The sequence below is a fragment of the Neoarius graeffei genome, chromosome 20, assembly GCF_027579695.1.
Source record: "Neoarius graeffei isolate fNeoGra1 chromosome 20, fNeoGra1.pri, whole genome shotgun sequence".
NCBI classification, from domain to species: Eukaryota; Metazoa; Chordata; class Actinopteri; order Siluriformes; family Ariidae; genus Neoarius; species Neoarius graeffei.
In genome coordinates, this window is record NC_083588.1 from 63,215,321 (window position 1) to 63,240,320 (window position 25,000).

General features: G+C 43.7%; 2 protein-coding genes across 5 annotated transcripts in view; one reads left to right on the top strand and one right to left on the bottom strand.

Moving 5' to 3' along the window:
- The window catches only part of LOC132868909 (large ribosomal subunit protein uL3), a 477,874-nt gene that overhangs the window by 363,442 nt on the left and 89,432 nt on the right, over positions 1-25,000 (bottom strand). The window lies entirely within an intron of this gene.
- Positions 1-25,000, top strand: part of rarab (retinoic acid receptor, alpha b) — a 169,154-nt gene that overhangs the window by 84,393 nt on the left and 59,761 nt on the right. The window lies entirely within an intron of this gene.

Consider the following 25,000-nt stretch of genomic DNA (forward strand, 5'->3'; position numbering starts at 1 on the left):
ACTGCGCGTAATTGACTGAACCAGAACACACAAAAATAAAGTTGCTGGAGGTGTATAGGGCCGAAAACTTCTTCATAAGCTTCATAAAACAAGCATTTATACGCAAGTGTGTGTCGAAATGACAGAAATCACCCGAGTACAAAGAACACCGACGCTCAATAAACGAGTCGACCGTTCTGTAAATAACTACCGTAGTTTCAAACATTTTCTCTATCATGTATTACAGTGGGGCAAAAAAGTATTTAGTCAGTCACCAATTGTGCAAGTTCTCCCACTTAAAAAGATGAGAGAGGCCTGTAATTTTCATCATAGGTACACTTCAACTATGAGAGACAGAATGAGAAAAAAAATCCAGAAAATCACATTATCTGATTTTTAAAGAATTTATTTGCAAATTATGGTGGAAAATAAGTATTTGGTCAATAACAAAAGTTCATCTCAATACTTTGTTATATACCCTTTGTTGGCAATGACAGAGGTCAAACGTTTTCTGTAAGTCTTCACAAGGTTTTCACACACTGTTGCTGGTATTTCGGCCCATTCCTCCATGCAGATCTCCTCTAGAGCAGTGATGTTTTGGGGCTGTCGCTGGGCAACACGGACTTTCAACTCCCTCCAAAGATTTTCTATGGGGTTGAGATCTGGAGACTGGCTAGGCCACTCCAGGACCTAGAAATGCTTCTTACGAAGCCATCGTTGCCCGGGCGGTGTGTTTGGGATCATTGTCATGCTGAAAGACCCAGCCACGTTTCATCTTCAATGCCCTTGCTGATGGAAGGAGGTTTTCACTCAAAATCTCACGATACATGGCCCCATTCATTCTTTCCTTTACACGGATCAGTCGTCCTGGTCCCTTTGCAGAAAAACAGCCCCAAAGCATGATGTTTCCACCCCCATGCTTCACAGTAGGTATGGTGTTCTTTGGATGCAACTCAGCATTCTTTCTCCTCCAAACACGACAAGTTGAGTTTTTACCAAAAAAGTTCTATTTTGGTTTCATCTGACCATATGACATTCTCCCAATCCTCTTCTGGATCATCCAAATGCTCTCTAGCAAACTTCAGACGGGCCTGGACATGTACTGGCTTAAGCAGGGGGACACGTCTGGCACTGCAGGATTTGAGTCCCTGGTGGCGTAGTGTGTTACTGATGGTAGCCTTTGTTACTTTGGTCCCAGCTCTCTGCAGGTCATTCACTAGGTCCCCCCGTGTGGTTCTGGGATTTTTGCTCACTGTTCTTGTGATCATTTTGACCCCACGGGGTGAGATCTTGCATGGAGCCCCAGATCGAGGGAGATCATCAGTGGTCTTGTATGTCTTCCATTTTCTAATAATTGCTCCCACAGTTGATTTCTTCACACCAAGCTGCTTACCTATTGCAGATTCAGTCTTCCCAGCCTGGTGCAGGTCTACAATTTTGTTTCTGGTGTCCTTTGACAGCTCTTTGGTCTTGGCCATAGTGGAGTTTGGAGTGTGACTGTTTGAGGTTGTGGACAGGTGTCTTTTATACTGATAACGAGTTCAAACAGGTGCCATTAATACAGGTAACGAGTGGAGGACAGAGGAGCCTCTTAAAGAAGTTGTTACAGGTCTCTGAGAGCCAGAAATCTTGCTTGTTTGTAGGTGACCAAATACTTATTTTACCGAGGAATTTACCAATTAATTCATTAAAAATCCTACAGTGTGATTTCCTGGATTCTTTCCCCCCATTCTGTCTCTCATAGTTGAAGTGTACCTATGATGAAAATTACAGGCCTCTCTCATCTTTTTAAGTGGGAGAACTTGCACAATTGGTGGCTGACTAAATACTTTTTTGCCCCACTGTATTTTCCCTTTCTGTTTGTTTTTTGACATCGGTCCAAATCTCCAGAACTCGTGACGTTTCTGCAGCTCTGTTCTTTCGATCAGATAAAATTTACAAAGAAATGCTGCAACACAAATCACACAACATGAGTGATTCAGTTCAGGCAGGTGAATCGATTCAGAGTCAGACTTTTTTGTTTTTCCCCTCCACTGGAGTTCACTTGGAAGCTAATGGAGACCACATCACTCAGACTCTCTTGGGCTTGACTGTGATTACTGTGTTCTCTTCTGCTGAAAGAAGAACCGCACCTAGTTGGAGAGCACGCCCAGGTTCTGTTCAGACACACTGAACAGCCAGTACATTCCCATGCACACTCATTTTCCACTATTATTCCAAATATAGTAATCCTGGGAATTTGATACAGGCCTTGTAAACAGCATTCCAGTATTCCGTTTAGGTATTCCAATATTTCCTATAGATGTTAATATTCCATGTAGATATTCCCATATTGCCTTTAGATATTCTAATATTCCATTTAAATATTCCAATACTCCATGTAAATATTCCAATGTTGCCTTTAGGTATTCCTGGATTCTATCGAGGCATTCCCATATTGCCTTTAGATATTCCAATATTCCATTTAAATATTCCCATATTGCCTTTAGATATCCCAGTATTCCATTTAGGTATTACAGTATTCTGTTTAGATATTCGATATTCCAAAATTGCCTTTAGATATTCCAGTATTCTCTTTATATATTCCAAGGCCAATTCCATTTGGCCTTATTCTCAATGTAGTACTATTTTCCGATTAAGGCGTATGGGACACGCTGATGATATTCGGGTTTTAGGAGCGCTCTTTGTACATGTACAATGGTGCTTGAAAGTTTGCGAACCCTTTAGAATTTTCTATATTTCTGCATAAATATGACCTAAAACAACATCAGAGATCCCAGAGTTGAAGCTGTTCTGTACGGAGGAACGGGCTAAAATTCCTCCAAGCCGGTGTGCAGGACTGATCAACAGTTACCGCAAATGTTTAGTTGCAGTTATTGCTGCACAAGGGGGTCACACCAGATACTGAAAGCAAAGGTTCACATACTTTTGCCACTCACAGATATGTAATATTGGATCATTTTCCTCAATAAATAAATGGCCAAGTACAATATTTTTGTCTCATTTGTTTAACTGGGTTCTCTTTATCTACTTTTAGGACTTGTGTGAAAATCTGATGATGTTTTAGGTCATATTTATGCAGAAATATAGAAAATTCTAAAGGGTTCACAAACTTTCAAGCGCCGCTGTACACACAAATGTAGCGAGCGTGTTTGTTCAAGTGACTTTAAAGTCTAAAGTAGTTTTTGCGTGCCGAGTTTGATAAAAGTAAACAAAAAGCCACGTATCGGCATTATTTCTATCCATTAGAAAATGGGCCAAGTGAACCTCGAGACAAAGCTTTTGTTCCAGACGCGCATCTGCTGGCCGAGCTCCAGGGGAATCCCAGATCCATCGGATGTTCCTGTTCTGGGAGTCGAGAGGGACTCCAAGACCCAAAACAGGACATGCCTGAGGAACTCCTGTGTGTGACGGCTCCTTTATCCTCCGAGGCGAGGTCATCATCGCCGAGTGCTCGTTTGGATTGTTCGATATCGCTCTGTTTGCCTTGACTCGAGGTCGTGTTTTTTTTCCTTCCCCGGACACAGTTTCTTAATTTCCTCGGGGAAATCCTGAGGAATTCAGTCACCTGAATTAAATCTCCTGGGCTTCTGAGGTCATAAGACGACATATTTGTCCGTTTAACCTGTTTAATCCAGAACAGATTGACTCTGACCCTCTGACTGAGTTGGTTTTGAGATTATTAAAGCCATACACTGACTCGCTCAAACTGTAATCAGGGATGGGTTTGGTTTTGCAGATGCCTCTGCTTGATGGGTTTATGACTACGCTTTTATATCCGTGCATTGGTTCTAGTGCAGTATGTTATCGTTTCTATGGTAACAGCTCATTCACAGGGACGTGTACAGCAGACACGTCATATAAACGGGTTATAAAAGCTTCCACATGGTGAAACTTTCCGTAAGGAGACATTTATTTGGGCTACATCCACACGACAACGGCAACGAGATTTTTTTTTTTAAATATCGCGTCCACATGGGCAACGGATCAGTAAAATATCAGGTACATATGGCAACGCAGCGCTTGCTGAAAACGATGCAATACACATGCCACACCTCTAGGGGCGCTGTAAGACGGTCCCATTGGAGACACCAGAACAATAGAAGAAGTAGACGCATGCGCATAAACCCCTTCTTCTGTAGCATCAGCCACATAAGGGCTAAGGGCTATTCTCTCTCTCACCCTCTCTCACTTTGCACCATTACACAATAAATATTCACGGTGAAAATATTTTGTAAGCGCGTTTCATGAACCAAGTTATAGGATTTGCTGACAACTTGCATCGAGTTCGTTACACTTCTACCCGGCGTGAAGCACTCACAGTCATGTGGTTGTGACGTCATCGTAAACAAATCCGTTCTACTCATCCAGACGACTTCGCAACGGCGCCGTTGCCAGATTTTTCCACTCTGGGACCCGTTCTCAAAAGATTTCGTTTTGGGGCACCCAAAACGCCGGTGCCGTGTGGACGCCAGGCCGAAACGATAAACAATTTTATCAGATTCACCTGAATCCATTGCCGTGTGGACAGGGCCTTAGTGTTTATGGAAGAAGTCTCCAGTGTTAGCGCTTTGTAACAGTCGAAGGTAAAGCTATGACGTCGAACATTTAATGATTTGTAGACATTTTGACAAGTTAAGATAAAACAACTGCCTTCTTTCATTAAACAGTAAACAGCATACATGTCAACCTATACGGAATGTCCGTATTTTATACGGGTTTGATTCAATAAACGTAGTATACGGGCGTATAAATAAAGTTATACGGATTCTTTAAAAAAACTTCAATATTTATTTAGAGCTATAATCAATTCCCACGATGATAAACGTACTGTACACCACAGACAGCCAGTAAAGAGTCTTATGAAATCGCGCGTTATCTTGTAGTAGCGAGACTTCGTTCCACTTTTGATCATGCACACACCGCATTGCGAGAATCCCGCCAACCGTGAAGTCATAGACATATAAACATAGACCCCGCCTTCTGCGTAGAATCATACGTCATCCTCGCCGCCATATTGGATGTGGCAAAGTGGAGATTCTTCAACCGTCTCTGGTATAGCGTCTAGACAGTAGCCGAGAATAAAGATGCCTCATTCACGTGCTGCGTTTAACTGTACCAACAGGTTTACCGTACAAACGAGATCACATGGGATTACCTTTCACAGGTGAGACTGGAAAAATACTTTGCATTCATTCTGAAGGTTTATTGTTATTAATATTGAATAAAAAGTAACTGGGATATATCATTGCTAATTGTCATTCAAATTTTAGGTAAATTATTTTAATTTGCATCTTATACGGATTTTATAAGGGAAATACGGATTTTGGAGGTTGGTTATACAGGTTTGATTGACCAAAGGTTGACATGTATGAAACAGGAAGGAATTGCAGGTGGGACGTGAAGTAGTGAGCGGCGGACTGAAGGGAACGTGCTGTCGGAATCATTCGGGAAGATTGTTTTGTTTAAGAAAAATCACCATTTTGAATTTGCCTTCAACTGAAAATCTCAGTTTAAACATCGTGTGCTGCTGCTGAAATCGTACACACGGACGGAGAAAATGGATGAAGTTTTTTTCCTAATAGGTTTTTTTTTTCCACTTCTAGTGTCACTGTGGAATTTTAATGACCAAATCTGAACAACTCTGAAAATTCACTAAAACTCATTTTAGGCATTCATTCATTCATTATCTGTAGCCGCTTTATCCTGTCCTACAGGGTCGCAGGCAAGCTGGATCCTATCCCAGCTGACTACGGGCGAAAGGCGGGGTTCACCCTGGACAAGTCGCCAGGTCATCACAGGGCTGACACATAGACACAGACAACCATTCACACTCACATTCACACCTACGCTCAATTTAGAGTCACCAGTTAACCTAACCTGCATGTCTTTGGACTGTGGGGGAAACCGGAGCACCCGGAGGAAACCCACGCGGACACGGGGAGAACATGCAAACTCCACACAGAAAGGCCCTCGCCGGCCCCGGGGCTCGAACCCAGGACCTTCTTGCTGTGAGGCGACAGCGCTAACCACTACACCACCGTGCCGCCCCTCATTTTAGGCATGAGAAACCTAATTTTGCAACAAAAAAAAAGCACAACAAGCAAGCTAGTCCTCTCGCTATCGTTACAGCTCCGGTAGAATCATCAGCACCTGACATTCTGTTTGAAAGTTTCTGAAATCACAAAGTGACACTAATCCAAACTGGAAAAGAAAACTTTTCTAAAAGGGGATGGACATTACTTTTATCTAGGAATCAAGTCAGGCTCCTTTAATTAAAAAAAAAAGTAAGTAAAAAAAATAAAAGGGTACCGTAAGTACCAGTAGGTAGGTAAGAAAACAAGTAAGAATGAAAGGAAGTAAGAAAATAGTTAATTAAGACAGTAAGTAAAAAACAAACCCCTGTTCTGTTCATGAAGAGAAATGATTTGAACACTACAGTATGATTTGTCCTGCTGTTATCATGTGCCTGTTGTCCAGTGCACTTCAGCATAAACATGTTTAAACTCGTACATTTGGCCACAGTGGTGATGATCGAGGAGAAAAGTGAAGGACAGATGTTTGTAACTGTAACGTTATCACATGTCCCAGTTCTTCACACTGACACCCCCCCCCCCCCCACACACCCACACACACACACTGCCATTAGGAAAGATGAATATATTATATATGAAAGTAAACGTTACAGCTGTATTTGTGTAAATTCTAAAGTGATGGCGCAGGATGATGGGACGCAACGCGGAGACGTCACGAACAGAACATCAGGGTTCAGACATCGTAAACATTCAAACGTGGGTTTTTTTTCTGACTGTTGAGTGTGTAAATATTATTTGATCACTGAAATCCATCGTGATGATTGTTTGTTTTTTTAAAACTGGAGGGACGACATTCTGCCTTAAACATTCCACCTTAAACTGAATCGGCTTTATAGAGAAGATCCCCAACACGGAGACAGAAACATGTGGAGGGGCAGGGACGGGGTGTGAATACTTATTTTATATGCGTAATGCAAAGCATGGGCAGTTTAGACACGCAGGGAAAGGGGTGTGTGTGTGTGTGTGTGTGTGTGTGTGTGTATACACTTCCAGATGTTCCCACTCAGGTCTAGTTAAACATTATCAGTCTGGCTGCCTCCCTCTCACACCCTCTTCTCTTGTAATTCACTGGAACTCTCTCTCTTTCATCTCTCTCTCTCTCTCTCTCTCTCTCTCTCCCCCGTCTGTCTCGCTCTCTTTCTCTTTCTTTCATCTCTCTCCCTCTCTCTGTCTCTCTCTTTCCCTCTCTGTGTCTGTCTCTGTCTCTCTTGCGCTCTTTCTCCCCATCTGTCTCTCTCTCTCCCTGTCTCTCTCTTTCTCACTTTCTCTCTCTCTCTGTCTGTCTCACTCTCTGTCTCTCTCTCTCTTTCATCTCTCTCCCTGTCTCTCTTTTTCCTGTCTGTGTCTCTCTCTCTCTCTGGTGCTCTCTCTCTCTCTCTCTCTCTCCCCGTCTCTCTCTCCCTGTGTATGTGTCTCTCTCTCTCTCTCTCTCTCTCTCTCTCTCTCTCTCTCTTCCCTTCTTCTCTCAGAGGAACAGATTACCGAAGCCTCTTTGTCTGCACTGAAACCTGGATGTGAATTTGAGACGGGTCCTCGGAACCTTGTACACTACTTGAGTGTTTATGCATTTATGAGTCAAATCAGAAAATATCGCCCTTTCGCTGAACTGGGGAAAAAAAACAAAGAAAGTGGGGACTGTTTATCAGTATTCAAACAAACGACCTGTGAAAGTGTTTAGAGTGATCTGTAGGTTGAAGAAAGCAACCGGACTTGAGCACGTGTGCTTTACGATGACGTGGATGACTGAGAACCTTCACAGACATTTTTAAAGTAATAAAAAGAGGGTGCACAAACTTTTGCACTGTCTTAACTGTCAGTTATAATAGCTCTGCATTACATGAAGGAGGCCTGTCACAGTGCTGTAGATTTCTGGATTCTGATTTGTTGATTAATTTTCTAGAACCCTAGCGCAGCTACTAATCACAGATTAATATTTATATTCATGTTAATGTTCATATGAATATTAATGAGCTCCTCCTGATATGTTATAGTTTCTATAGTAACAGCTCATTAACCCTACGTGTAAAATGTAATCCTGTTATGCAAAATTGTATCTGGGTGTCTGTTTTTTTAAATCAAAGAGAAACGAATGTTATCTGTATCAGTTTTGGATCAGAGTCAGACTTTCTGATCCGACTGTCCGTGTAACACGAGCATTGACGTAAGACCCTGCTGTCGTTGACGCCGTTCCCGAGACACGACCGATGTCCTGTATTTTCGCATCGAAGCTACAAGGTGCCAAGAGGTGATGGAAGCTTATAGCTATCAGTTTAACACGGCGTAATAAATGTAGCTTTGAAATCTCCACGCAGACATCAGATATGTTATACAGGGGGCGTGGCCTAAATGTTAAAGGAGGAGTTGTTGTTAATTGATTAATGTGTTCCGATGGAAATATCTGAAGCTCCAGGCAGCAAACGCATCTCGAATGAATGAATGATGGTTTAGTGTTGTGGGTGAGTGTGTATTTTTATTAACCGTCCCTTTAAAGATGATGAGATGTAATGTGTGTAATTTATTACACAGCAGCGAGGATTACTCTGAGAAAGGAGGGGGGAGGAGGAGAGAGGAGAGGAGGAGGGAAAGGAGGGGGAGAGAGAGAGGAGGAGGAGAGAGAGAAGAGGAAAGGAGGAGGGGGAGAAAGAGAGGAGGAGGAGAGAGAGAGAAGAGGAAAGGAGGGGGAGAGAGAGAAGAGGGAAGGAGGAGGGGGAGAGAAAGGAGAGGGGAGGGAGGAGAGAGAAGAGGAGAGGAGGAGGAGAGAGAGAGGAAAGGAGGGGGGAGAGAGAGAGGAGGAGAGAGAGAAGAGGAGAGGAGGAGCAGAGAGACAAGAGGAAAGGAGGAGGGGGAGAGAGAAGAGGAACGGAGGAGGGGGAGAGAAGAGGAAAGGAGGAGGGGGAGAGAGAAGAGGAGGAGAGAGAGAAGAGGAAAGGAGGAGGGGGAGAGAGAGAGAAGAGGAAAGGAGGGGGAGAGAAGAGGAAAGGAGGAGGGGAGAGAGAAGAGGAACGGAGGAGGGGGAGAGAAGAGGAAAGGAGGAGGGGGAGAGAGAAGAGGAAAGGAGGAGGGGGAGAGAGAGAGAAGAGGAAAGGAGGGGGAGAGAAGAGGAAAGGAGGAGGAGAGAGAGAAGAGGAAAGGAGGAGGGGGAGAGAAGAGGAAAGGAGGAGGGGGAGAGAGAAGAGGAAAGGAGGAGGGGGAGAGAGAGAGAAGAGGAAAGGAGGGGGAGAGAAGAGGAAAGGAGGAGGAGAGAGAGAAGAGGAAAGGAGGAGGGGGAGAGAGAGGAGAGGAAAGAAGGAGGGGGAGAGAGAAGAGGAAAGGAGGAGGGGGAGAGAGAGGAGAGGAGGAGGGGGAGAGAGAAGAGGAAAGGAGGGGGAGAAAGAGAGGAGGAGGAGAGAGAGAGAAGAGGAAAGGGGGGAGAGAGAGAAGAGGGAAGGAGGAGGGGGAGAGAAAGGAGAGGGGAGGGAGGAGAGAGAAGAGGAGAGGAGGAGGAGAGAGAGAGGAAAGGAGGGGGGGAGAGAGAGGAGGAGAGAGAGAAGAGGAGAGGAGGAGCAGAGAGACAAGAGGAAAGGAGGAGGGGGAGAGAGAAGAGGAACGGAGGAGGGGGAGAGAAGAGGAAAGGAGGAGGGGGAGAGAGAAGAGGAGAGGAGGAGGAGAGAGAGAAGAGGAAAGGAGGGGGAGAGAGAAGAGGAAAGGAGGAGGGGGAGAGAGAGAAGAGGAAAGGAGGAGGAGAGAGAAGAGGAAAGGAGGAGGGGGAGAGAGAGGAGAGGAAAGAAGGAGGGGGAGAGAGAAGAGGAAAGGAGGAGGGGGAGAGAGAGGAGAGGAAAGGAGGAGGGGGAGAGAGAGGAGAGGAAAGGAGGGGGAGAGAGAAGAGGAAAGGAGGAGGGAGAGAGAGAAGAGGAAAGGAGGAGGGAGAGAGAGAAGAGGAAAGGAGGAGGGGGAGAGAAGAGGAGAGGAGGAGGAGAGAGAGAAGAGGAAAGGAGGGGGAGAGAGAAGAGGAAAGGAGGAGGGGGAGAGAGAGAAGAGGAAAGGAGGAGGGGGAGAGAGAAGAGGAGAGGAGGAGGAGAGAGAGAAGAGGAGAGGAGGAGGAGGAGAGAGAAGAGGAAAGGAGGGGGAGAGAGAAGAGGAAAGGAGGGGGAGAGAGAAGAGGAAAGGAGGGGGAGAGAGAAGAGGAAAGGAGGAGGGGGGGGAGAGAGAAGAGGAAAGGAGGAGGGGGAGAGAGAAGAGGAGAGGAGGAGGAGAGAGAGAGAGGAAAGGAGGGGGAGAGAGAAGAGGAAGAGGAGGGGGAGAGAGAGAGAAGAGGAAGGAGGAGGGGAGAGAGAAGAGGAGAGGAGGAGGAGAGAAGTGGAAGGAGGGAGAGAGAAGAGGAAGGAGGAGGGGGAGAGAGAGAGAGAAGAGGAAAGGAGGAGGGGGAGAGAGAAGAGGAGAGGAGGAGGAGAGAGAGAAGAGGAAAGGAGGAGGGGGAGAGAGAAGAGGAAAGGAGGAGGGGGAGAGAGAGGAGAGGAAAGGAGGAGGAGAGAGAGAGAAGAGGAAAGGAGGAGGGGGAGAGAGAGGAGAGGAAAGGAGGAGGGGGAGAGAGAGGAGAGGAGAAGAAGAGGAGAGGGCACTTCCTTTTATCGAAAGGCCAAAAGTTGAAAGCCCTCGTCAGCTCGAGATTGAAATCCATCCTGTAACTCATTAACATTTCCCCGCAGTCAGTATTCACTCGGCCCCATTCACTCTCCCACCGCATTTCCATGTGAAAGAGCCGAGTGCGCACTTCACTCGCTCACTTCAGTCGGGCCTGTCAGGGCGCGACCCCATGACCTCTGGGGGGGAGGATCTCGAATGTCAGGCGCTTCTCAGCGCCCTCCCTCCCTCCCTCCCTCCCTCCATGTCCGTGGCCTCAGGAATGCCCTGCTTATTGTAATGGAGTCGGAGTGAGGAGGGGCTGAAGGCGGTAAAGACGGGTTAATTGCCCCCTCTGAGGGGGGGCGTGTGTTTTCCGGCCCGTTGCGGCGTTTTGCTGCGCCACTCGGCTTAAGGGGGATTTTTTGTGATTAAGCCGAGGATTTGTGTCGCTTCTTGGCTGCTACAGTCAATTTGTCAATCGTGTGTGTGTGTGTGTGTGTGTGTGTGTGTGTGTGTGTGTGTGTGTGTGTGTGTATGCAAATGAGTGTGAGCAGAGCCACTGGAGGCCATTTGATATGCACGGCTCAGTGGATGAGCTGGTATTAGGGCCTGTGTGTTGTCACTAAAGCAGCCTGATACAGGAGGCCTGCAGCGATAAGATAGAAAACCACTGGTCTGAGACACGGCTCAGGTGTGTGTGTGTGTGTGTGTGTGTGTGTGTGTGTGTGTGTGTGTGTGTGCGCGCGCGCGCACTCTTGCATGGAGAAATCAGTGGCTTTTGTTTTGTGTCAGTGTGTCTGATGTAACAAATTCTTGCTGACCAGGCCCTCCCTCATTTGAAAGAATCCCTACTGTGTCTTTCTTGTGTGTGTGTGTGTGTGTGTGTGTGTGTGTGTGTGTGTGTATGCACGCGAGAATAAGGTTCGTCCTTCTGGAGGATCTGCCGTAAGTAAAGTCTGGACAGTAGATGCAAAGCAAATCTTTCTCACTCTCAGACTAGATCTAGTTATTCAAACCACACATATTTGAATATTAATGAAGTATTTTGAATATATTTGAATATTAATGAGCATATAATGTTAGAGCAATGCTGAAGGAATTTTAGCAGAACGGCAGGCGATTTGCATCACGTAAACAACGGAAGATAAAATTTGTAACAAGTGGTTTGTGTGATGCAAACACTTCCTGCGTGTTACACGTAAACAACGGAAGATAAAATTTGTAACAAGTGGTTTGTGTGATGCAAACACTTCCTGCGTGTTATGTCATTAGATACAGACTGTACGCTCGATGGACTGAGAAATTACCGGAAATAAAAAGCCGCACCTAGAAGCTCTTAAGCGGTTCTGCAGTTTTTCTTTGGGATAAAGACGCTCCAGGAAAGGAAGCGTTCTCGCGCACACTTTTTATATTTATTCATTTATTTTATCATTTTTTATTTTAATCTTCTCCCAAAACAGAACCATAACACACCACCGACATTTTTACAGATGTGTTATGGTCATGTGACCTATTAATAATCAAATGCAGCTTGCCTGGCCACGCCTCCCAGAACCAGCGCTACAGGTCAGAGTGATCAGTTTGTGTGTAAACGCAGTGTATGGAGTACACAGGGAAGTTTTATTGTGATGAGCATGCGTAAACCGTAAAGACACGCCCATTTCTGGGATTTATACCCAAATCGCGACGACGTTACTGAGCAGACGTATTTCTGGGAAAATAATCCCATCCGAATAGCGCTGTCGAAAAACGCAGCTTCTCAGTCACTGTAAATGCTCGTTATATAGAAGGTACAGTGTGTATACAAGACGTCTAATAAATAAATAAACGATGAAGCGTTGTTAGAGATTCAGCCACAGAAGAAGAAGAGCAGCGAGTGTTAAGAGTCTTAATGTTGAAGAAAAATGTTTTCAATGGATTTAAAAGACACTCAACGAATGTGACGTCTTAAACATTCAAATTGGGATATGTAAATGTTCTGAAAATTTGTATAGTGAAATTCGTCCTCACACACACACACACACACACACACACACAGTCACACACACACACACACGCACACACACACAGTCACAGTGATCATTTACGTGCCGTGATGTGGGCTCGGGTTTCTGGGAGGAGGGACAGCGTTGCTTCTGCGACTCCTTTTCATCTCCTTGCCCTCTGCAGAAGACGGAGTGATGCAGTGAAGGTCACTGGGGTCAAAAAAAAAATCTATAAATAACCCCCAATAGTCGCCCCATCCCCCAGCTCCTACCCTTCCCATCACCCCGTCCTCTTTTGAAATGGTGATGAGGATGATGATCACTGCCTCCCCTCCCCACCCCACCCCACCCCACCCCCGATGATTTACCCCCCTTCCATGGAGGTTACTTTGGGCAGATTCAACCCCCCCTCCCCCCAGCCCCCATTTGTCAGGACCAGCTCCAGCTCTCTGAGCCTTTTGTTTTCTGAACATCTGAACCGGCTCCTGTTCCTCCGATACCCTCTTTATGGCTGATTTGGATCACAGCCCAGTCATGTTGGTTGCTGATCTTTGTTTACTGTCGCTGTGTGTCTAATCGTTTTCCTGAAATGGTGTGCCTGTGTGGTGGTGGTGTTCTCTGTTCGTTAAGATATTTAGACGACGTGGAGGAGTTGAATTGCTCATCCTGCTTGTAAAACCTCCACCCAGTCTGAACTCCTGTCCTTAACTGAAATGTGCTCAAGACGTGTGTTGCATGAATGTTTCAGATTTACAGGAATTCGTTCTTTTGAGTCTTTGTCACGTCATGTGTTGTTCTCTACGAGTCCGAGTCAAGTTCAGAGTGTAAAGTCTTAAAGTCTGATTATATTCCAGAGATACAGATCTTTAAGTACACTCGTACTCAAATCCAGAATTCCAGCAGGTACAGTCTGGGTTGAGTCCAGAGCAGAAACCGGAATGTCTGGGACAAGTCCAGAGGCCGAAGCTATATAGTCTGGCACGAGTCCAGCGGCCGAAGCCGTGCAGTCTGGGTTGAGTCAAGAGCCGGAAGTCGTGCGGTCTGGGTTGAGTCCAGAGCTGGAGGCCATGCAGTCTGGGTTGAGTCCAGAGCCGGAAGTCGTACATTCTGGGTTGAGTCCAACGACCAAAGCCATTCAGTCTGGGTTGAGTCCAGAGCCGATAGCCATGTCGTCTGGGTTGAGTCCAAAACAAACCCGTACAATATGGGTTGAGTCCAGAGCCGGAAGCTGGCAGTCTGGGTTGAGTCCAGAGCCAGAAGCCATGCTGTCTAGGTTGAGTCCAGAGCCAGAAGCCATGCTGCCTGGGTTGAGTCCAGAGCCAGAAGCCATGTTGTCTGGGTTGAGTCCAGAGCCAGAAGCCGTGCTGTCTGGGTTGAGTCCAGAGCCAGAAGCCGTGCTGTCTGGGTTGAGTCCAGAGCCAGAAGCCGTGCTGTCTGGGTTGAGTCCAGAGCCAGAAGCCGCGCTATCTGGGTTGAGTCCAGAGCCAGAAGCCATGTTGTCTGGGTTGAGTCCAGAGCCAGAAGCCGTGCTGTCTGGGTTGAGTCCAGAGCCGGGAGCCGTGCTGTCTGGGTTGAGTCCAGAGCCGGGAGCCGTGCTATCTGGGTTGAGTCCAGAGCCAGAAGCTGTGCGGTGTGGGTTGAGTCTAGAGTGGAAACTGTACAGTTTGGATGGAGTCTGGAAACCATAGAGTGGAAACCGTACAGTCTGAGTTGAGTCCAGATTTCTAGTGTCCCAAGCCACACTGAGTGAAGCCCAGATTTCAAATTAAGCATTGATTAAGCGCCAAGTGTCCCAAACTACATGGTTTGAGTTGAGTTCAGAACCTGAAAGATTATGGTCAGACTCGGGTCCAGAGTCCTAAGTGGTCCAGTCCGACAGTTGGGGGTTTGGTGCCTTGCTCAAGGGCACTTCAGCCATGATACAGAGGGAGGGGAAAGTGCTGTTCATTCACTCAACTCCCCTCATGTTTTTCTTGTCATTCCCGGGAATCAAACCGGCGACCCTTTGCCCCCGTGATTTGTGCACATGCACTTTTGTGTGTTTTCCTGTCTAACCTCCGGTTTGTCACTGATAAAGTGAGCGTGTAAACACGAAGGAAAGCAGGGACAACTTGTTCCTGCTGCTCGTGTAAAAGCAGTTTAACACTTCACATGCTCAATGACTCTCTTGATGTAATGCAGACACACACACGCACACACGCACACACGCGCACACACGCGCACACACACACACACACACACACACACACACACACACACACACACACACACACAGAGCCTGTGTCTGGAATGTGTCTGTGTGTGTGTGTGTGTGTGTGTGTGTGTGTGTGTGTGTGTGTGTGTACACGTGTAGTTTAGGGTCAGTGGGTCAGGAGTGTGTTGTGATACTGTAGACGTGGAACAGGTGGTGCGAAGCTTGAAGCGTGGACTTGACCGATGATTTCATTAGAATGAGATGAGTTCCAGGATCGGCTACTGATTCTGAGGCACTGAAACGTTACACTCAGGAATTTTTCGGATTTCATTTCTGACACCACAGTCGCATCAGCGTGTGTTCACATCTGGCGTTTTTCATTTAAAAAAAAAACAATGTGAGTTTACAGAATCTGAAAAAAACAATAATTGGAAATAGCAAATTAGTACTAATAAATAGAAACAAATATTATAATAAAAATAATAAACTAATATGAAGCAGGGAACTGAATTGGAAAAATAAAAAGGAAAATTGAGCATTGAAAGTTTTTTGTAATCTGATTTAAAAAAAGAAAAATGTGAATATCTGTTAAAATATTTATCTAATTTCTTATCAGATTATTAGAAAATAATTAAGATTATTAGTCCTATTTCAATCCTTTTTTTGTTGCTTGAAATGGCAGACAGCTTTGTTTCTTTCTTCAAATAAATGTTTAAAATAAGCTCAATGTCCAATAAAATGAGAGAATTTCAACCGTGAAATTAGCAGAAAATTTACAAAAGAAAAAATGATTAACGAAAATGATAATAAATATGTTTTATTGTTTTAATTTCATTAGAAATGTCGGATTAAAATAGCAGATGTTTAATATATCTTTAAATATATATTTTAAATATTTTTAAATATAAAAAAAATATTATATATCCCATGTAGGTTTGCTCACTTTTTTTGTGATTATATATAAACAATTTTTTTAATTTATTTAATTTTTTTTGGGACACAAAACCCATCTGTGGTTACGTCTGTGTTCTTATCCATAGTGTGAATGAATGAAGTATTTATTTATTTGTTTTTGCTGCTTTCTTTTTTTTTGGGGGGGGTTTGGGTAGGACATTGATTGATTGATTATATTATTTTCTGATGAAATAGAAAAGTTTTGGACTCAACTGTGCCGTTTTTCCCCCGAAACCTTCCCCTCACACATCTGGTGAGACGTCTCACAGTAGCTAATCCGCTCCATATGCTAACCCAGCAGCCAACGAGTCAGGAAACACACACACACACACACACACACACACACACACACACACACGTTCTTCTGGTCTTGCTGATCTTCTTGTTATATGGAGATGATTAGAGTCTATTTTTCTGATGGTTTTACAGAACACACAGTTTTAATAAAGCTCACTTTAAATAGCGAGAATGAGGCTCAACAAGTGTTTTTTTTCTCCCCCCCCCTTTCAAAAGTTTCATCAAGCAGTCCAAATTTGCAAATTAAAATCAAAGACTTAAATTCATCCTGTGGAAGTATAATTCAGGAGCGAAGGTGTTGATTAATTCTCTATTGCAGCAGCTCCGAATCACAGGTTTATGGACATTAATGCACTTGTTTTAATACTTTAGCATTACATTTTCAGAAATATTCAAGAATTGTATTTACTTGGCAACATGCCAAGCTGCTTTTTTTTGTCTAATTAACCTCAAGAAAGGCTGGTGAAGGAGTGTCTGTTTATCGCTGCTATAACATGACTGAGATTCACTGTAACTATAAACTGATCACGAGTTCAACTCAGTGCTGCGGTATAAGAGGAATAATAAACCACTTCAGGACATGCTGCCTTAGGAAAATAATTCAGAATGGACACGATAACTTCTTCCTTCCTGTAAAATCTTAAAAGGAAAGGAGTATGAAGGGTGCCAATACTTTTGGAACGTTACCAGTATCTCTTACCAGATTTTTGAAAGTGCTGTATCTGATAGAACGAGTTTGTAAATCCCTGTACGATGCCTTTCACCTTCCAAAATATATTTTTTATGCAAATGAACATTATGATGTAATAAAATGTGGGCGTGGCTTCACACTTGTCAGGAAACGTGAACTCATTTTCATACCTGTTTAAATAAACATCATGCAAACGATGTGGAATTTTGTTGAGGTCGGTGCACGTGTGTGTGTGTGTGCTGATGAACGCAGGACAGTGAAGGATGGAGTTATTTTCATGCTTATTGGTCGCCGTGGAGGAGGGCGAGTTGTGCTGAAGGTCATAAATACTCTCTCTCTCCCTTTCAAGTTGCCTTCAGGTCTTCTCATGCATTTCCTCCTTCTGCCATAAAACTCTTTGAATTCCTAACAGCCTCCCCGTGGGCCTGGGCCTCCCCCTCCTCCCAGCATGCATTTCACCAGCACTCTCGTACCCACTGCCTCAAACACACAACTTGCTCCTAGTATCGTGTCACGAGGCTTTGTGAAATGTATAATGGCAAGAAGAACGTTTTAACATTTAAAAAACGTCCAGCTGTTACATGCACGTGTTCCGTTTGATTCTGTAGCAGAGATCTTTAGTAATAATTTGATAAATAAGGTCCAGGGACATGCAAAAAAAAAGTTACTTGCACAGCGATGAACAAGACCGACTGGCAACAATTTTTAGCTTTTCCTCAGAGGTCAATAAGGTCCCGCCCACCAGATAGCTCGCTCACCGCTCACTCACTCCGCCTACCATTCAGGGAGATTGAAGGTCATCACGCACTTCCTCCGACTGACGCCATCTTTTCAAACTGCTGCTCCTGCACCATTTTGGGGGCAGCGCAAGAGTAACGCATTCGGAGGAAAGCACTATCCGCCCACTTCCGTATCCATGAGGTCACGTGATGACCGCAAGTATTTGACAGCTGAGAGAGAGCGAGCGGAAGCCCCTCCCACACTAAGGCTACAGTGACACTACAACTCGCGAAGCTTTGCGATGGGTTATCTATGAAAACGAGGCGTTTTGATGGCGATGTTTCCCCGAGCTTTGAGAAGTTTTCCCAAACCCCTCTGTGAGTTGGCGTAGTGGTTGGCATGTCTCAGTCTCAATCAGGAGATCGCGAGTTCTACTCGCGGTTGAGTCGTATCAAAGAAAGACCGTCATAAAAATGGTACCTACTGCCATCTGGCGAGGCATGCTGCAATACAGATGTGAGTGGGGAGTCAAATTCTCGTGGTTAGCAGAGGACCCGCCCCCCACTGTAGCCCTAGCTGTATAGGTGAGAGGCCGGGGGCTATGGAAACAGAGATTGGCGCCGCCCAATGTGTCTTAAGGGTCTGGTTAGTACTGGAACGGGAGACTGCCTGTGGAGACCAGGGCATGGCACAGGAAGGACTTTAGACATCTGCAAGTATTCGCCGCCTAGTTTCCCAACGAAAACATCGCCACCAAATTTCAGTGCGTGCATTGAAATTTTTCGCGATGTTTTTGCCCACTCACGAGGCGGAGACGCAGCAAAAAAAAAACAACTCGCAAAGCTCAGAGAATATTCACAATTGGTGGTGATGCGACAAAATTTTCATCGCCACGTATTCACAAACCCATCGCGTGCTGTAGCGTGACCTCGGCCTCAGAGCACAGGCCAATTTTTTTTTCTCTCTTAAGGCCAATTTATGCTGACAACCCAGTCCTCGCAGATAGCGTCGCAGACAGTGTCTGCGTAGCCCCCCCACCTTCGCAGACGCTCTGCGCGCACCTCCCAAAAATTGTGACCACTGCAGAAGCCTCGCAGACAGCGTCGCAGACAAGAGGGCTCTGATCGGTCCACTCTACATCCGCTGTACACGCACTTCCGCTTCCCTACTTTCCCGGTTTGGTTTGTTTTCACGACCGGCATTTTTAAAAACACGAGCGAAGATGGAGCAGCACGAAGAGCGGTTGATCGAGGAAGTACGTACATCTATACGACTCCAGTTCTAGTCATTATAAGTAACCGGAGGATAAACACTCCACTAACCACACCCACCAACTACTCCTAGCGATTTCGCGACTTTGCGCCCCCTTGCGTTGTGGCGGTGAATAACATCGCGCACGCCTATTACTCCCCGCTCAACGATAAATTACAACTGTCTGCGAAAAGCTATCTGCGAAAGCCTTGTCGCAAGAGCATGCAGAGGCCTTTAGGCTTCAAACCCGCGATCTCTCAAAGATTTGTCGAACGCTTTAAAGTTGCACCACTTGGGGGCCCAATGACTGTTTTTTTAACGCGCGACCTTTAATGGTTGTGCTACAAATAAGACGGTTTGATGTGGTTACGGTTTGAGTCGTAGTGGCGCTCTGAACTGATAAGACGTGTTTTGAATTTGACACGTGGACAATAAATGCCAAGTTCTCTGTCCAGTCATCTGGGACCATTGTTTTCATCATCAGTGTTTTTTTTTCAAATCAGCCACTTCACAAACCATACCAGAGACTGTAAACAAACTGAAACATCTCTGGAAGTCGGAAAACGTTCATGCGTTCGCGTTAACTCTGAAGTGGGAAGTCGGAATGATGTCATTTTCAAGCTCCAAAGTGAAAAGAAAAAGATGGATGCAACAGTGAAAGCATGTGTTTTGTTAGCGACAAGCTAGCCAGCTAACGTTAGTAAACATGAGTTTTGTTGTAGATTTAATCAAGAAAAATATCTTAATCTAACCTCGGTTAAAGTGGTATTTTAGTTCCCAGAGATGGTGCCATGTGCTGAACATGGAGTTGAAGACGCCTTCCTGACCTCCGGAGTCGGAAATCCCAGTTTCTGAGTCTGAGATTGGAGTTACGACTTTATTTGAACGCAGTATGATTTGCATAAATTCATGAGAATAGAGTCTAAAACTCTGGTCATAACTCCAGATATTTTTTTAATACATTTATCAGCTGATCTGCTGGGGCTTTTTTTTTTTTTTACGCTTTGTTCCTTTTCCATTACAAGGTTCATAATGCATACCAAGGTGACCTAATGACACAAAAGGGCGGAGCTACCAACACTATTAGTTACTGATTGGTTACTTATAAGAAGAAAATAATTAACAACACTTTGTTCCACACACTTAACCATAACTTCTTCATGCATACGTTCCTAAGGAGGTCCGTTTGAGATGGTTCCTCAAGAGGCAAAGAGAAACTGAAGTTCTTTATGGAACATTGAGAAAACCTGGAACACTTCAGGGTTCTCTGGTGGTTCTTTTGGAGGAAGGTAGAACCCTACAGTGGTGTTTTGTTAATATAAACTCTTCCAAGTAGAAAACTTTTTTTTATGAGGTTTGAAGAACCCAAATAATAATTTGTACTGTATGCTTACAAGCTAATAAATACACTCTTACGAAAGAAAGGGTTCTTCAATGGTTCATTGGATAATGAAGAGTCTTTAAGGAGATCTATTTGAGATGGTTCTCCAAGAGACAGAAAGAAACTGAAGTTCTTTATGGAACATTGAGAAAACCTGGAACACTTCAGGGTTCTCTGGTGGTTCTTCTGAAGGAAGGTAGAACCCTACAGTGGTGTTTTGTTAATATAAACTCTTCCAAGTAGAAAACTTTTTTTTTTTAATGAGGTTTGAAGAAAGGGCGGCACGGTGGTGTAGTGGCTATCACTGTCGCCTCACAGCAAGAAGGTCCGGGTTCGAGCCCCGTGGCCGGCGAGGGCCTTTCTGTGCGGAGTTTGCATGTTCTCCCCGTGTCCGCATGGGTTTCCTCCGGGTGCTCCGGTTTCCCCCACAGTCCAAAGACATGCAGGTTAGGTTAACTGGTGACTCTAAATTGAGCGTAGGTGTGAATGTGAGTGTGAATGGTTGTCTGTGTCTATGTGTCAGCCCTGTGATGACCTGGCGACTTGTCCAGGGTGTACCCCGCCTTTCGCCCATAGTCAGCTGGGATAGGCTCCAGCTTGCCTGCGACCCTGTAGAACAGGATAAAGCGGCTACAGATAATGAGATGAGATGTGAGGTTTGAAGAACCCTATGATAATTTGTACTGTATGCTTACAAGCTAATAAATACACTCGTATGAAAAAGGGTTCTTCAAGGATTCATTGGATAATGAAGAGTCCTTAAGGAGATCTGTTTGAGATGGTTTCCCAAGAGGCAAACAGAAACTGAAGCTCTTTATTGGAACATCAAGAAAACTTGGAACACTTCAGGGTTCTATGGTGGTTCTTCTGAAGGAAGGTAGAACCCTACAGCGGTGTTTTGTTAATATAAACTCTTCCAAGTAGGAAATGTTTAGGAGGCTTGGAGAACCCCAAGTTAATCAAAAAAGGGTTCTTCCAGGGTTCTTCATGGGATAATTAAGGACTACCTTTTCTTGTTTTTGTGAAATGTACGCCATTCGGTTTGGTGTTTGGTTCAGACGTTTAAAATTTATTAGTAGAGTGGTACAACAGATGGTTTCCCATTTCAGAAGAACCTCTTAACGGAGAGAACCCTCAATCATCCCCAGAGCTGTTGAGAAACCATTTTAAAGTGTAGTTTTCTTGTGTCTTCATTTGGAGCCTCAAGAATAACAATGTTGGTGGAAATCAAAATAAATGAAACGATTGTACTTTTGTCAGCAAGCTTGGTTTGTTAAATTCGTTCGTTCTTAAACCTTTATAGCTTCAAAAAAACGAATCTGAAAGTCGTAGTTGTAACTAATCGTGTTAACGAGGTTTATAATTTATGATGCAGCATCCACAGTGTGCACTCGGATCATATCCTCTTATCGTGTCGTCATTCGTTGAGTGTGATGGGATCAAAGCCAAAGGATCAATAACGCAACGTCTCGTTTCTATAACGACTGACGGTTAAGACGCCGCCTCCTGAATGCGTTATCTTTATTGTAATGCTTTTATCACGCTGCCACTGAGGGGCTGTTATCAGCCTGTTGATGAGCCTCGAGTTCATTCTGTCAAGGTCACGGGCTGTGATGCAACTCGCTTCATGTGACTGAGGGATTGGGGACCGGAGCGTCTGCGATTGCGATAAAAATATATCCGCAAATTTTCGCTCGTGCTGTTCATCCTCAAGCGTTTTTTTTTTAACCCCGAAGTGGTGAAGTGGTTTGGGCAACGTGATGTGATCCTGCTGTTTAATCGTGATCCTGAGATCTCGTGTCACTTGTCACGTCCACTTTTGTGGCAGATTAAAGTGACTCGTCCATTAAGGAACGTCCGTTTATTAGAAGACCAGCCGTTTGCGTGTTGGCTAATATTTTAGATGGTGTTGAAATCAATAGCAGACCTACAGAGACGAGAGTCAAGGACGGGAAGCGGTGAGGAATTGTCCATCGCTCTGCTGATGGATGGAGCTATCAGCGCCTGGCAGGAACCTTGGGGTGGTGAACATCCATCGTCCTGTTATGAACGCTGCGCTTTTAAACGACTCTGTACTCGTCTTTTCACATCATGCCGAGACCATAAAAAAAAACTCAAGCAATTTCAATTTAAAGCCTCATAAAGTACTTAAAATATTAACAATAAACAGACATCTGAAACGATCTCATGACCATCTGTTCAGTCCGAGTTTCTCTTTGCGTCTGATCCCAGTTCAGATGTCTGATGTGTCCGACGCCTGTTTTACACTCGGTGTTCGGTTATGAAATGAAAAAAAAAAAATAAAAAGAATGAAATAGACATTTTATTTTAAATATTCGACGTGTTTACTCTTCCTCAGTTTAAAACACTAAACAATGTGTTATGAGGGTCACAGATGGGACGCGTCCACAGACTGAACATTTTACACGACAATGAAAAGAAAAAGAAGTAACGTGCAAAAATATTGATTTATTTCTGTTTTTGATTCATAAATAAATCAGTTAAACACTAGACTGTATATTTACTCTCCACTGGATAGATTCCACATTCCTGCCTTTATTATCAGTATTCGAGACGATGTTTCCCCTTTATTAGATCTACAGCAAAATAGAACGTCAAATAACATCAAGTACAAAATTGTTGTTTAGAACAATGTTCCAAATTATCATTTTAACACTAAATATAAAAAAATACATAAAACAGGACAAGTCAAACTAATAGTAGAAATTAATGTCACATATTTTTGAGGAAGCAAGTGTTAGTTATTCAGCAAATTTATTATTAATTTATTCTTATTTATCTATTTAAAGGGGAACAGAGGGCAATATATAGAGTAAATATAACAATAAAACACACATTAACGAACCTTATTCAAGACTTACAAAAGTTTTTTGTTCTAAGGTTGGAAAGTTATAGTGTTTTGAAAGTAGCTCGAGCAAACTATTTCCGCAGTTTGAACAGCCCGCCATGATATTAATTTTATCCAATCAGAATGCACATTCATTTTCTCTGCGTAACACTCATGACGTATGTATGTGCCCAGTTGTGTTGGCTCATTGAGGTTGGGAATAGCACGTGTGAAATACCCGTTTCTGCCTCTTGCGACGATTTCGCAAGTCCACGGGTGGCGCCTATCTCATTGCAGCAAATAAATTCTGCTGGACTCGTGAGCAACTCCACGTTACATTTTCCGCACGAGCACCACGCCGTGTCACCTGCACGCAGACGCTCTGCCCCACGCTCGCCACGCCCATGGTCAGCATCAGTCTCATCCTCGCCGTCATCCGAGCTTTCTTCTCTTATTTCATCACCGGAGTCGAGAGTACCTCTCCTAGGTTCAAACTGGTACCCTTCTAAGCCATAGCCTGCTTGCAGTGTGTCTTGCGGGATCTCTTCGTATGATTTGACAGAGCTGTCGCTTTCACTTGATGCGCCCGACGCCATGATTACACGCTTATCTCCTCTATTTCAGAGAGTTCTGCTAGTGCAGTGGGTAGCGCTGACGTCACGGTCTTTTAAAAATGGCGACTCTTGTGCGGTTTAGCGTATAAAGTATTATATTTACAATTACCAAGATATTTCGTTGTTTTCTAGTATATAAATTTGATAGAATACTTAAGAATACGTTACTTTGTCACATCAGCAACTGTATATATTATATTTGGTACCCCTTTAAAAAACAATAGAAATTATTACACTTCCACTGTTTTAGCTTTTATCATATTAGGATATCAAATTAAAAAAACCCCACAGTTATAGTAAAGGTCTAAAATAATTTCTCATTTGAGGGAAAAAGATGCATTTATTTATTTTTAATGTGTCTATCTAATTTATTTATTTATTGTATTAAGTCTCATGTAATATTCACTGATAAAATATTATAAACAGTATAGATAGAAGTTATAGATAGATAGATGCAAAGATAGATGGAGGAATATGATCTACACAGTATAGATGGATGGATGGGTGGCTGTCTAGGTAGATATACACATGATGAATGGATGGATAGATATCTAGATAGATTATACAAATGGATGGATGTCTAGATAGACACGATAGATAGATAAACATAGATATGTGATATACACAGGATAGATAGATGGTTTGCGCTGGTGCAAATTGTTACTCTCACTCAGGATCTTTCTACTTTTCTTCTTCTTCTTCTTCTTCTTATTATTATTATTATCCTGACATTTTTTAGGATGCTATTTCTTCCTCAATTTTCAACCAACCATCACTAAATTTCACATGAAGAATCCCTCTGAGCTGAATTACATTGCTATGACTTTTGGTGCTGATCTGGATCACTGATCTGGAATGATCCATGAAAGATGGGTTTTTTCCTCACTAAGCATCTCTTACCATTCTGGATCTATAAGGGTATGGTGACCAGACATCCTGGTTTGTAAGAGCCAGTGCAAATCACTGTGACTTTAGTCACACACACTATCTAGTTTTCAAACTTCTTTGAGCTTTTCAGCCAGTCAAAAAAAAATTCAACAAGTTTTAATGCTTAAAGATGAAGAATGTAAACAAACCAGTGAAATGACAGGAGCAATTTGTGAAAAATACAATAATAATAATAATTCTTGAAAATTTTAAAAAATAAAGATATGCAATTGTACAAATTACATTATATTTGTAAAAACAAAATGGCTGAGCGTGTTGCTGAACCAACCGAGGACGAAATAAAAACTGTACTCAAAAACAAAACCCCAAAAATACTACAAAAAAAGCAACAAAATATGGAACAAAAGTATTTGTTTTACCATAAAGAGTTTTTATTTCGTCCTCGGTTGGTTCAGCAACACACTCAGCCATTTTGTTTTTCTCTACTCACGGTATATGAGC